Source organism: Eleutherodactylus coqui, chromosome 6 (genome assembly GCF_035609145.1).
Source record: "Eleutherodactylus coqui strain aEleCoq1 chromosome 6, aEleCoq1.hap1, whole genome shotgun sequence".
Taxonomy (NCBI): domain Eukaryota; kingdom Metazoa; phylum Chordata; class Amphibia; order Anura; family Eleutherodactylidae; genus Eleutherodactylus; species Eleutherodactylus coqui.
Window position 1 is genome coordinate 198,350,160 of NC_089842.1, and position 14,299 is coordinate 198,364,458.

Genomic DNA, 14,299 nt, shown 5'->3' on the forward strand with positions numbered 1-14,299 from the left:
AAGAGGTTTCATGCATTTGAGCTGTGGTGCTGGCGAAAGCTGCTGCCTATTACCTGGTCAGCAAGAGTAACAAGTTCTGAATTGTATACTCTGAACAGCTAGAGAAATCCTGAACTGTATAAGACCCGATATATCACTGGAGGGCAAGATGGTCCAGCTCAGGCGCACATATTTTGGCCATGTAATGCGTGCACAGTTGCTAGAAAAATCTATAATGCTTGCACAGTTCAGTGGCAAAAAAAAGACCCAGCTGCCAAAGGACACGATGGCTGATACTGTCAAAGCTAATATTTACATGGATATCCAAAAAAACGAAAAACAAGGAGGGAGTGGCTAAGAACAACAAGAAATGTAGTTAAATTGTGTTTGTCTATAACAGTGACTTAGATGACATTCCAGCCACATTTTATTAGTAATCAATGCTGAAATTCGGGTAATTCCAAAAAGTCTACTTCCATTTTTTTTGCAGCTGTAAGGTTGGAATCACACAGGGAGATTTTGTGGCAGTTTTTGATGCAGTTTTCATTTTACCCAAAAGGCTCAGTCACACGGGCGCATCCAGGCGCCGATGCGCCCGTCTTCCTGCAGGATAAATCAAAAGCGTCAGGCAGCAGGTTTCAAGTGCAAGTAACTTTATGTATCCATAGGAGTACAAAATAAATGCCTCTTCATCACAAAGAATTGCCACGTTTCGACCCTCTGTGTGGGTCCTTGACAAAGACCCACACAGAGGGTCGAAACGTCGCTATTCTTTGTGATGAAGAGGCATCTATTTTGTACTCCTATGGATACATAAATAACTTGCACTTGAAACCTGCTGCCTGACGCTTTTGATTTATTGACTGCATCTTTTTGGATCTAATCCACGTTTACAAAAGAAGACACCCCCCCCCCCCCCCCCCGGATTGGTGGTGGTGAGTGCTGTTGGTTCTCTATCTCTTCTTCCTGCAGGATAAGATGGCCGCACTGCAGGTATAGACGATTCTCCACACCGCCGGCAGAAAGAACACATAACTGGCTCTATTGCCGGTCATGTGTTGTTTCTTCCGGCGCTGCGGAAAGTCGTCCATACCTGCAGTGCGCCAGATGCGCCCATGTGACTGAGCCCAAAGGCAGGAGAGGATTCAAAAGCAATGGAAAATATAAAGAAAGGACTGATACAGTACTTTTCCTTCCTGCTAGATTCACTTTTGGCTTTGAGTCAAAAAACCTAAATCTAAAAATGCTATAAAAACTGCATGCATGATTCCAGCTTAATATGGTAGTTTAAGTCAGTATTAGAGATGAGCGAGCACCAAAATGCTCGGGTGCTCGTTACTCGAGACGAAATTTTCGCGATGCTCGAGGGTTCGTTTCGAGTAACGAACCCCATTGAAGTCAATGGGCGACTCGAGCATTTTTGTAAATCGCCGATGCTCGCTAAGGGGCTACATGTTGGGCTGCATCTCAAGTTCCCAGGTCCCACTATTAAGCCACAATAGCGGCAAGAGTGGGCCCCCCCTCTCCCAACAATTTTTACTTCTGAAAAACCCTCATTAGCAAGGCATACCATAGCTAAGCATCACACTACCTCCAACAAAGCACAATCACTGCCTGCATGACACTCCGCTGCCACTTCTCCTGGGTTACATGCTGCCCAACCGCCCCACACGACCCAGAATCTGCTGCACACACAAAAGTGTCACTGCGCTCCCTTCAGCTGCCCCCATGCCACACGCTCACTTCATAGCCGCACCACCCTCATGTCTATTTATAAGTGCGTCTGCCATGAGGAGGAACCGCAGGCACACACTGCAGAGGGTTGGCACGGCCAGGCAGCGACCCTCTTTAAAAGGGGCGGGGCGATAGCCCATGATGCTGTACAGAAGCAATGAGAACTCCAATCCTGTGCCACCTCCATCAGGAGCTGCAAACGTGGGCATAGCAATGGGGAACCCATGTGCCACACACTATTCATTCTGTCAAGGTGTCTGCATGCCCCAGTCAGACCAAGGTTTTTTATAAATAGTCACAGGCAGGTACAACTCCGCAATGGGAATTCCGTGTGCACCCACAGCATGGGTGGCTCCCTGGAACCTACCGGCTGTACATAAATGTATCCCATTGCAGTGCCCATCACAGCTGAGGTAACGTCAGGTTTAATGCAGGTGGTCTTCAGCCCACACTGCATGCCCCAGTCAGACTGGGGTTCTTTAGAAGTGGACACATGGAGTTACAACTCCGTGTGGACCAACAGCATGGGTGGGTCCCAGGAAGCCACCGGCAGTACATAAATATATCCCATTGCATTGCCCATCACAGCTGAGGTAACGTCCGATTAAATGCAGGTGGGCTTCGGCCAACACTGCATGCCCCAGTCTGACCGGGGCTTTTAATACTTAGACACTGGCAGGTACAAATCCCTAATGTGAAGTCCCTGTGGACCCACAGCATGGGTGGCTCCCTGGAACCCACCGGCGGTACATAAATATATCCCATTGCAGTGCCCATCACAGCTGAGGTAATGTCAGGCTTAATGCAGGTGGGCTTCGGCCCACACTGCATGCCCCAGTCAGAATGGGGTTCTTTAGAAGTGGACACATGGAGTTACAACTCCGTGTGGACCGACAGCATGGGTGGGTCCCAGGAAGCCACCGGCGGTACATAAATATATCCCATTGCATTGCCCATCACAGCTGAGGTAACGTCAGGTTTAATGCAGGTGGGCTTCGGCCCACACTGCATGCCCCAGTCTGACCGGGGTTTTTAATACATAGACACTGGCAGGTACAAATCCCTAATGTGAAGTCCCTGTGAACCCACAGCATGGGTGGCTCCCTGGAACCCACCGGCGGTACTTAAATATATCCCATTGCAGTGCCCATCACAGCTGAGGTAACGTCAGGTTTAATGCAGGTGGGCTTCAGCCCACACTGCATGCCCCAGTCAGACTGGGGTTCTTTAGAAGTGGACACATGGAGTTACAACTCCGTGTGGACCGACAGCATGGGTGGGTCTCAGGAAGCAACCGGCGATACATAAATATATCCCATTGCATTGCCCATCACAGCTGAGGTAACGTCAGGTTTAATGCAGGTGGGCTTCGGCCCACACTGCATGCCCCAGTCAGAATGGGGTTCTTTAGAAGTGGACACATGGAGTTACAACTCCGTGTGGACCGACAGCATGGGTGGGTCCCAGGAAGCCACCGGCGGTACATAAATATATCCCATTGCATTGCCCATCACAGCTGAGGTAACGTCAGGTTTAATGCAGGTGGGCTTCGGCCCACACTGCATGCCCCAGTCTGACCGGGGTTTTTAATACATAGACACTGGCAGGTACAAATCCCTAATGTGAAGTCCCTGTGAACCCACAGCATGGGTGGCTCCCTGGAACCCACCGGCGGTACTTAAATATATCCCATTGCAGTGCCCATCACAGCTGAGGTAACGTCAGGTTTAATGCAGGTGGGCTTCAGCCCACACTGCATGCCCCAGTCAGACTGGGGTTCTTTAGAAGTGGACACATGGAGTTACAACTCCGTGTGGACCGACAGCATGGGTGGGTCTCAGGAAGCAACCGGCGATACATAAATATATCCCATTGCATTGCCCATCACAGCTGAGGTAACGTCAGGTTTAATGCAGGTGGGCTTCGGCCCACACTGCATGCCCCAGTCTGACCAGGGTTTTTAATACATAGACACTGGCAGGTACAAATCCCTAATGTGAAGTCCTTGTGGACCCACAGCATGGGTGGCTCCCTGGAACCCACCGGCGGTACATAAATATATCCCATTGCAGTGCCCAGCACAGCTGAGGTAACGTCAGCTTTAATGCAGGTGGGCTAAAAATTACTAGGATTACAATGTAGGTGAGGGCCCAAAAAAATTGGTGTACCAACAGTACAAATGTACTTCAGAAAAATTGCCCATGCCCAACCAAGAGGGCAGGTGAAACCCATTAATCGCTTTGGTTAATGTGGCTTAATTTGTAACTAGGCCTGGAGGCAGCCCAGTTAAAATAAAAATTGGTTCAGGTGCAAGTTTCAACGCTTTATTGAATTGAGAATTGAAACGTATAAACATTGTTTACAAAAGTTATATGACTGAGCCTTGTGGGCCTAAGAAAAATTGCCCGTTCGGCGTGATTACGTGAGGTTTCAGGAGGAGGAGCAGGAGGAGGAGGATGAATATAATACACAGATTGATGAAGCTAAAAGGTCCCCGTTTTTGATGGTGATAGAGAACGATGCTTCCATCCGCGGGTGCAGCCTACGTATTGTTTAGGTATCGCTGCTGTCCGCTGGTGGAGAAGAGAACTCTGGGGAAATCCAGGCTTTGTTCATCTTTATGATTGTAAGCCTGTCGGCACTGTCGGTTGACAGGCGGGTACGCTTATCTGATGATTCCCCCAGCCGCACTAAACACCCTCTCTGACAAGACGCTAGCCGCAGGACAAGCAAGCACCTCCAGGGCATACAGCGCGAGTTCAGGCCACGTGTCCAGCTTCGACACCCAGTAGTTGTAGGGGGCAGAGGCGTCACGGAGGACGGTCATGTGATCGGCTACGTACTCCCTCACCATCTTCTTACAGTGCTCCCGCCGACTCAGCCTTGACTGGGGAGCAGTGACACAGTCTTGCTGGGGAGCCATAAAGCTGTCAAAGGCCTTGGATAGTGTTCCCCTGCCTGTGCTGTACATGCTGCCTGATCTCCGCGCCTCCCCTGCTACCTGGCCCTCGGAACTGCGCCTTTTGCCACTAGCGCTGTCGGATGGAAATTTTACCATCAGTTTGTCCGCCAGGGTCCTGTGGATAGCATCACTCTCGAACCCCTTTCCTCTTCGGGTATGAGAGTGGAAAGGTTCTTCTTATACCGTGGGTCAAGCAGTGTGTACACCCAGTAATCCGTAGTGGCCAGAATGCATGTAACGCGAGGGTCACGAGAAAGGCATCCTAACATGAAGTCAGCCATGTGTGCCAGGGTACCTGTACGCAACACATGGCTGTCCTCACTCGGAAGATCACTTTCAGTATCCTCCTCCTCCTCCTGCTCAGGCCATACACGCTGAAAGGATGATAGGCAAGCAGCATGGGTACCCTCAGCAGTGGGCCAAGCTGTCTCTTCCCCCTCCTCCTCATACTCCTCCCCCTCCTCCTCCTCCTCCTCAACACGCTGAGATATAGACATGAGGGTGCTCTGACTATCCAGCGACATACTGTCTTCCCCCGCCTCCGTTTCCGAGCGCAAAGCGTCTGCCTTTATGCTTTGCAGGGAACTTCTCAAGAGGCATAGCAGAGGAATGGTGACGCTAATGATTGCAGCATCACCGCTCACCATCTGGGTAGACTCCTCAAAGTTTCCAAGGACCTGGCAGATGTCTGCCAACCAGGCCCACTCTTCTGTAAAGAATTGAGGAGGCTGACTCCCACTACGCCGCCCATGTTGGAGTTGGTATTCCACTATAGCTCTACGCTACTCATAGAGCCTGGCCAACATGTGGAGCGTAGAGTTCCACCGTGTGGGCACGTCGCACAGCAGTCGGTGCACTGGCAGATTAAACCGATGTTGCAGGGTGCGCAGGGTGGCAGCGTCCGTCTTGGACTTGCGGAAATGTGCGCTGAGCCGGCGCACCTTTCCGAGCAGGTCTGACAAGCGTGGGTAGCTTTTCAGAAACCTCTGAACCACCAAATTAAAGACGTGGGCCAGGCATGGCACGTGCGTGAGGCTGCCGAGCTGCAGAGCCGCCACCAGGTTACGGCCATTGTCACACACGACCATGCCCGGTTGGAGGCTCAGCGGCGCAAGCCAGCGGTCGGTCTGCTCTGTCAGACCCTGCAGCAGTTCGTGGGCCGTGTGCCTCTTCTCTACTAAGCTGAGTAGTTTCAGCACGGCCTGCTGACGCTTGCCCACCGCTGTGCTGCCACGCCGCGCGACACCGACTGCTGGCGACGTGCTGCTGACACATCTTGATTGCGAGACAGAGGTTGCGTAGGAGGAGGAGGAGGGTGGTTTAGTGGAGGAAGCATACACCGCCGCAGATACCAGCACCGTGCTGGGGCCCGCAATTCTGGGGGTGGGTAGGACGTGAGCGGTCCCAGGCTCTGACTCGGTCCCAGCCTCCGCTAAATTCACCCAATGTGCCGTCAGGGAGATATAGTGGCCCTGCCCGCCTGTGCTTGTCCACGTGTCCGTTGTTAAGTGGACCTTGGCAGTAACCGCGTTGGTGAGGGCGCGTACAATGTTGCGGGAGACGTGGTAGTGCAGGGCTGGGACGGCACATCGGGAAAAGTAGTGGCGACTGGGAACCGAGTAGCGCGGGGCCGCCGCCGCCATCATGTTTTTGAAAGCCTCCGTTTCCACAAGCCTATACGGCAGCATCTCCAGGCTGATCAATTTGGCTATGTGCACGTTTAATGCTTGAGCGTGCGGGTGCGTGGCTGCGTACTTGCGCTTGCGCTCAAACACTTGCGCTAGCGACGGCTGGACGTTGCGCTGAGAGACATTGCTGGATGGGGCCGAGGACAGCGGAGGTGAGGGTGTGGGTGCAGGCCGGGAGACGGTAGTGCCTGTGTCCTGAGAGGGGGGTTGGATCTCAGTGGCAGGTTGGGGCACAGGGGGAGAGGCTGGTGGTGCAAACCGGAGGCGGTGAACGGCCTTCGTCCCACCTTGTGGGGTGCTTGGCCATCATATTTGGTCTGGCCCTGCCTCTACCCCTGGCCACCGCACTGCCTTTTCCAACCTGCCCTGCTGCTGCACTTGCCCCCCCCCCCCCTCTGAAGACCTGTCCTTAGTAGGCTTAGCAAACCAGGTGGGGTCAGTCACCTCATCGTCCTGCTGCTCTTCCTCCGAATCCTCTGTGCGCTCCTCCCTCGGACTTACTGCAATTACTACACCTGAGTGATAGACAACTGTGTCTCATCATCGTCGTCCTCCTCACCCACTTGCGACAGTTGCCGGAAGTCCCCAGCCTCATCCCCCGGACCCCTGGAACTTTCCAAAGGTTGGGCATTGGTCACGACAAACTCCTCCGGTGGAAGAGGAACCATTGCTGCCCAATCTGGGCAGGGGCCCGAGAACAGTTCCTGGGAGTCTGCCTGCTCCTCAGAATGTGTCATTTTCATGGAGTGAGGAGGCTGGGAGGAAGGAGGAGCAGCAGCCAGAGGATTCAGAGTTGCAGCAGTGGACGGCGTAGAACTCTGGGTGGTCGATTGATTGCTGGATGCACTTTCTGCCATCCACGACAGGACCTGCTCACACTGCTCATTTTCTAACAAAGGTCTACCGCGTGGACACATTAATTGTGAGATTAATCTGGGGACGCCAGAAACGTGCCTCTCTCCTAATCCCGCAGCAGTCGGCTGCGATACACCTGGATCAGGAGCTCAGCCTGTGCCCACACCCTGACTTGGGCTTCCGCGTCCTCGCCCGCGTCCACGTCCTCTAGGCCTACCCCTACCCCTCAGCATGCTGTATTACCAGTAGTGCAGAAACAGAACGCTGTAATTAAATGTGCCGCTTATTGGCCTGTGGTTGGAGGCTGACTTCGCTTACGGAACGCACAGCAGAGCCAGGAAAGAATTTTGCGCAAGCCTGTAGGGAGACGTAGGTGCGTATGACTGAGCTAGTGGAATTCACAGCGCAGAAGCAGTCAAGTGTCCAAAGGCCACTAGTAGGCCTTGAGTATTTTGCTTCATTTTTTTAAAGGCTGAGCTGAGACCGCAGACAGATACTGTAATCAGCGTATATATGTATACTGTTTCCCTCTGGACGGGATGACGGCGGTGATGTAACGGGCAATGCAGAGCCAGGAAACAATTTTGCGCAAGCCTGCTGTAACACTTAGCTGCGTAATAATTAGGACTACTACCCCCAGCAGAGACACAGTACACTCAAGACGATCACAGGCAGCCCAAAGATAGTATTTTTCCCAAATTTGTTTGAAAAAGCCCACTGCCTATATAGACAGTATATCTCTTTCCCTGCCTCACCAGTACTGGCCCTATACTATGTACAATAACTGCAGACTGAGGACGCAATGCTCTGCACGCCCGATATACCAAAAAAAAAAAAAGTGCAACACTGCTAAAAGCAGCCTCAACAGTACTGCACATGGTCAGATGTGGCCCTAAGAAGGACCGTTGGGGTTCTTGAAGCCTAATATTACACCTAATACTCTCCCTATAGCAGCAGCAGCATCAGCAGCACTTTTCCTGATCTATGTCAGAATGCATCTGTGGCCAGCCGCGGGAGGGGCAGATTTTAATACTCGGGTGTCACCTGATCTCCCCAGCCACTCACTGAAGGGGGGTGGTATAGGGCTGGAACGTCACAGGAGGAAGTTGTAATGCCTTCCATGTCTTTCTATTGGCCAGAAAAGCGCGCAAATGTCTCAGAGATGAAAGTGAAAGTAACTCGAACATCGCGTGGTGCTCGTCTCGAGTAACGAGCATCTCGAACACCCTAATACTCGAACGAGCATCAAGCTCGGACGAGTACGTTCGCTCATCTCTAGTCAGTATCACAGATATTAAACAGATATGGGTTAAATGCCTTGCTTCTGCTACATCATGAGATTCATTAGTACCTAATAAAATAATATAACGCTCATGTGTTTTGCTCTCCTAGTGTGCAAAGTCATCTAATTTCCATGCACTGATAGTGAGCTCTCTAGATAAGGGGTCAGTAGAGATGAGCGAGCACCAAAATGCTCGGGTGCTCGTTACTCGGGACGAAATTTTCGCGGTGCTTGAGGGTTCGTTTCGAGTAACGAACCCCATTGAAGTCAATGGGTGACCCGAGCATTTTTGTATATCGCCGATGCTCGCTAAGGTTTTCATTTGTGAAAATCGGGGCAATTCAAGAAAGTGATGGGAACGACACAGCAACTGATAGGGCAGGCGAGGGGCTACATGTTGGGCTGCATCTCAAGTTCACAGGTCCCACTATTAAGCCACAATAGCGGCAAGAGTGCCCCCCCCCCCCCCCCCCGCACTGTCAGCATAAAGATCGTTCTTCTCTGCCGCAGCAGTAACAGCTGTGGCAGAGAAGAACGATGTTAGCCCATTGAATTCAATGGAGCCAGCAATACAGCCGACTCCATTGAATTCAATGGGCTAACATCGTTCTTCTCTGCCACAGCTGTTACAGCTGTGGCAGAGAAGAATGATTTCTCTTCTATATGTTCTCAATGGGGTCGGCGCTGCTGCCGCTGGCCCCATTGAGCGCATATAGAGAAGAAAACAGGAATCGCAGATCGCAGATAGGTGCGATCTGCGATTTCTGTTCTATAATTTATCGGACGAGCGCATAAAAAGCGCTCATGTGTCCGATAAAAATTCGCCGGACGCATGCGCAAATCGTGCGAAAAACGCCCGTCTGACTAAGGCCTTAGTCAGACGGGGGTTTTTTCGCGCGATTTGCGGATCGCATGACGGATGCGCATCCGCAAATCGCGTGACCAGTGCCCGAAACCCGCCCGACAATCGGGCGGAGCTGTCCAGCGCATTGCATTCAATGGAGCCGGCAATACAGCCCGCTCCATTGAAAGCAATGCGCTGCGGGCGAGTGTGGGATGAATTGTCGGGAAGGGCTTAAATATATAAGCCCTTCCCTGCAATTCATCCAGAAAGTGTTAAACTAAAAAATATATATATACTGACCTGCTCCCGGCAGCCGGAGTTCCGCGCGGCCGTCCTGCAGTGGGTGTGAAGGGGGTGTGAGTCAGACCTGCCCCCTGATTGGCTCAGCGCTGAGCCAATCAGGGGGCAGGTCTGACTCACACCCACTGCAGGACGGCCGCGCGGAAATCCGGCTGCCGGTAGCAGGTCAGTATATATATATTTTTTAGTTTAACACTTTTCTGAATGAATTGCAGGGAAGGGCTTATATATTTAAGCCCTTCCCGACAATTCATCCCGCGATCGTCGGCAGCCCATTGATTTCAATGGAGTCGGCTGTATTGCCGGCTCCATTGAATTCAATGGGCAAACATTGTTCTTCTCTGCCACAGCTGTTACAGCTGTGGCAGAGAAGAATGATTTGTCTTCTATATGTTCTCAATGGGGTCGGCGCTGCTGCCGCCGGCCCCATTGAGCGCATATAGAGAAGAAGGACCTTTGGGGTCCTTGAAGCCTAAACTCACTCCTAACACTCTCCCTATAGCAGCCCCGGCATCAACAGCACTTTCCATCAGCTAAGTGAAAACGCATCTGTGGCGAGCCGCGGGCCGGCAGATTTTAATACTCAGGTGACACCTAATCTCGCCAGCCACTCACTGCAGGGGGGTGGTATAGGGCTTGAACGTTGCAGGGGGAAGTTGTAGTGCCTTCCCTGTCTTTCTATTGGCCAGAAAAGCGTGCAAATTTCTCAGGGAAGAAAATGAAAGTGACTCGAACATCGCGTGGTACTCGTTACGAGTAATGAGCATCTCGAACACCCTAATACTCGAACGAGTATCAAGCTCGGACGAGTATGCTCGCTCATCTCTAGGGGTCAGCTATATATACAAACAGATTTATATGTACAAAATAGTTTGGCATATAGATCAGGGGCAGATTGGCTATTGAACTCACTAACCTCTGTTGCTCCTCCGCTCTTAGCCTTTACAGTCTGTGGCCATACTATGGTATTCACCCACTGACTTTCTGGTAGAGTGATCACATGACAAGCACACATGATTGCTATAGCTGGGGACTGGCCACAGTGATCACATGATCGCTCAACATGGCAGACAACGGGCGAACACTGCAGATGTGAATTGTAAAGGCCAAGAGTGAAAAGAGCGACACAGGAGAATAATTACAGAATTAGGGCTTATGAGGGGCATTGTTAGAAAGTGGAGGCCTATATAAAGCATCATTTCTGAGTGGTTGCTTATGAGAGGCACTGTTACTGAGTGGGTAATATGAGGGGCACTGTTACTGAGTGGGGTAATATGAGGGGCACTGTTATTGAGTGGGGGCATAAAGGAGGTATTATTAGTCAGTAGGGACCTATAGGGAGCATTATTATTGAGTGGAGGCCTATAATAGTACTGTTGCTGAATGAAGGTGTAAAGGGGGCATTATTACTAAGTGGCAGCCTACGTGAGGTATTATTGCAGAGTGGGGGCTATGAGGGGCACTGTTACTGAGTAGGGGGCCGATGAAGGGAACTGTTACTGAATGAAGCCATAAGAGAGCATGATTACTGAGTGGGGGCCTATGTGGGGTATTACTACTGAGTGGGGGCATAAAGAGGCATTAATATTCAGTGGGGGCACTTTTACTGTGTGGGGTGAACTAAAAGTGGCACTTGCTGTGTGGGGCCTAAAAAGAATATCATGGGTAGCATTATTACTATCTGGGACACTATGGAGGGGGTGATTAGGTAGTAGTTTAGAAAACAAATTCAGGCAGCAGGAAAATTGAGGAGTCAAAGTTGAATTTGTGTCAAATTTTGCAGAGACAAGTTGAGATTAGGAGAAGTCACCTTGGTAGCCTGGATCTGAAGGGAAAGAAATTCAACAACTCCAGTCAGAGAGGAAGTCATAGAATCATAAAATTGTAGTTAGAAGGAACATTCAGGGCAGGGGCGTACATAAAGGCTCAGGGGCCTGGGTGCAAATGTTCAGCTTGCCCCCCCCCCCCCCCCAAGGTGCAGTACCCATGAAAATGTCTATCATAGTGGCTTAAGAGAAGCCAGTCTACAATGTTCATGGAGGCATAATGGGATAAAAATAGGTGTCACTCCATATTCTGTGCTTCATTAGACATTTGCTGCGGTAAGCTATGTACAATATATAGGCTTCTCCTCTTCTATCATCTTTGCAGCTGTGGCTAGCAGTTTGCTGACCCCTGCCTACTTGTGTTCACCCCACTTGGTATTCGTTTGGGCCCACCAACAGCATGGGGCGACTTTGTTGTTTTTTTCCAGAGACACTTTGGGTTCCAATCTGCCCCTGACATAGATTCTAGCCTAACAATAATCGGTATTTCTTTTGAGCACAACACAGCAGTAGCTATGTTTTAAAGGAATTTTCAAAGCAGTGGCCACAGTCAGTGTCAGGATACACTGAGGTTGAAGAGGAAGCCACTGCTCTGACTCCTTTGTATTGGCTGGCAGTTGCAATTGCAGGCACAGCTCCTATTGATTTCAATGAGACCCCAACTTGCAATTATAAGCATCAGCTACTACATAGGGGTCAGAGCAGTGGCTTCTGCTCAAACCCCAGTGTATCTTGGCACTGATAGCGAGCGCTGCCTGGAAAACCTCTATAAATACAGTGAAACCTCTCCGAGATAACTGCCCAAATTTACATTGTAAAATTGTCCAGGCAAAATTGTGTTAAAATAGTGAGGACTCAGAATTATTGAAACAAGAAGAGAAGATTAGTTTAAACAGAAAGTTACACAGGAAGAATACAAAAGTGCATTGTACAGGATTAAGCAAAGGAGCTGTCCAGCAGCTAGAACAGCTTACTCTGTAGTGTTGTGATTTCTAGAGCACATCATGGTTTAAAGTCATTACATCCTGTGCACATTAGACAGAGATAAAAAGGAGTCAGGGACTTTGGAGAAAACATGGTTGTGACACCAAAAACATATTCTTGATGTGAGCACTTACAAACTTTATGAGTTAGTATCATTGGATTTCAATGAAGGCCAAAATGAAAAACATACAACTGCCTAATCAGTGGTATCTAGTGCTAAAAAATAGACTAAAGGTTATCTTGGAGTTATATGAAGAGTAGAAACGGGCTACATTCAGTTAAACAATAGTTGAGAATATTAATGCGGCCAAGAGAGGCTCCATCCAATCTTCTGGTGGGTAGAAAAACTGGTTGGTTGAGGACATAGGTGATTTGATTGTTGGGATTGCACTATGGGATATTCGATGAACACAGTCATTAGATGTTGAAGCTTTGAAGAGATTTTCCATCTAATGACATTTGGCACCTGTCAAGAGGATAAATATCTGATGCACATGTTTGACTCCATTTACTTCTATAGAATAGAAAGAAATTGATAACCTTAGCAATTTTCCTCCATCCCAAATAAGTGAATGGAGTTGGGTTCATGTTTGCATACCACCGTTTCGTTGACAGGAGTGTGTAGAAGTTAGGATCGCTGGGGGTCAGACCCCAGTGATGGGACATTTATTCCCTGTCCTGTAATATCATAATGATATTACAAAAGATTTACGCTAAACAAATTCCACCAAAAACTATATGTCTGAAGTTTGAAACCACAATTCATACCAAGCTACATTGTTCAAGATTACTGGTGACTGTTTAAGGGGATGATGTTACAAAAGCGAAAATTACAAATTTGAGATTTTCCTTGTTACCATCTGTTTTCAATGGGGCATCTCAATCAACCGTCCATCTTGGAATCAGTGACTATGGCTAGAAGCTCAGTGAGGTATAATACAAAGTTCTCCCAAACTATATGATAAATTATCCTTCGAAGGGACAGCACTATAAGACACAAATTTTGTCTCAAATAATGGTACAGTTTGTTTAAAATCCTTATAATGACACTTTGTTTCTACATTTTTGTCTATAATCTTATTTTTAACAAAAGTAATGGCATTCTTTGCTTAGAATTTAGGTTTTTGTGAAATAGAGAATAGATATAGAAGAACTATTCAAAAAAAACCCTGGCATTAGTAAATTAATTTAGATAGTATAACATATGGCAAAAATAATGGCAAATACACAAATCGCAAATCTATATATATAAAATTGAATGTATGCGTGTCTGTGTGTGTGTTTGTCCTTTATGCGCTACTACACCATTCATCCGATCGCCATGAAACTTTGGGAAGTTGTTGAGTACACTCCTGGGAAGATTATAAGCATAGTACAAATAATCTATGATAAATGGCGTGCATGCGAGCGTTGCCGACAGTTACGTCCCCCCACGTAGATCGTTCGATTTCCATCGTTGCCACTAATTCTCTCACTTCCCGATGTCGCAGAAACAGGAAATTTGGCAGGAGCATTGATTATGTCATAAATAGGAAAAGCTAATGGGTCCCATCTGGATTATTCAATTCTAAGCGCCAAAGAATTAGCATCCAAATTTTACGTACGGAATCTAATTTTCTCGCTTCCCAATGTCATGGAAACTTGAAATTTGGCACAAGCATTGATTATGTCATAAATAGGAAAAGTTAATGGGTCCCAAATCGATTATTCAATTGTAAGCGCCAAAGAATTAGCGTCCAAATTTTACGTACGGAATCTAATTTTCTCACATAGAAACTTGAAATTTGGCACGGGCATTGAATATGTCATAAATAGGAAATGCTAATGGGTCCCAACTCCATTATT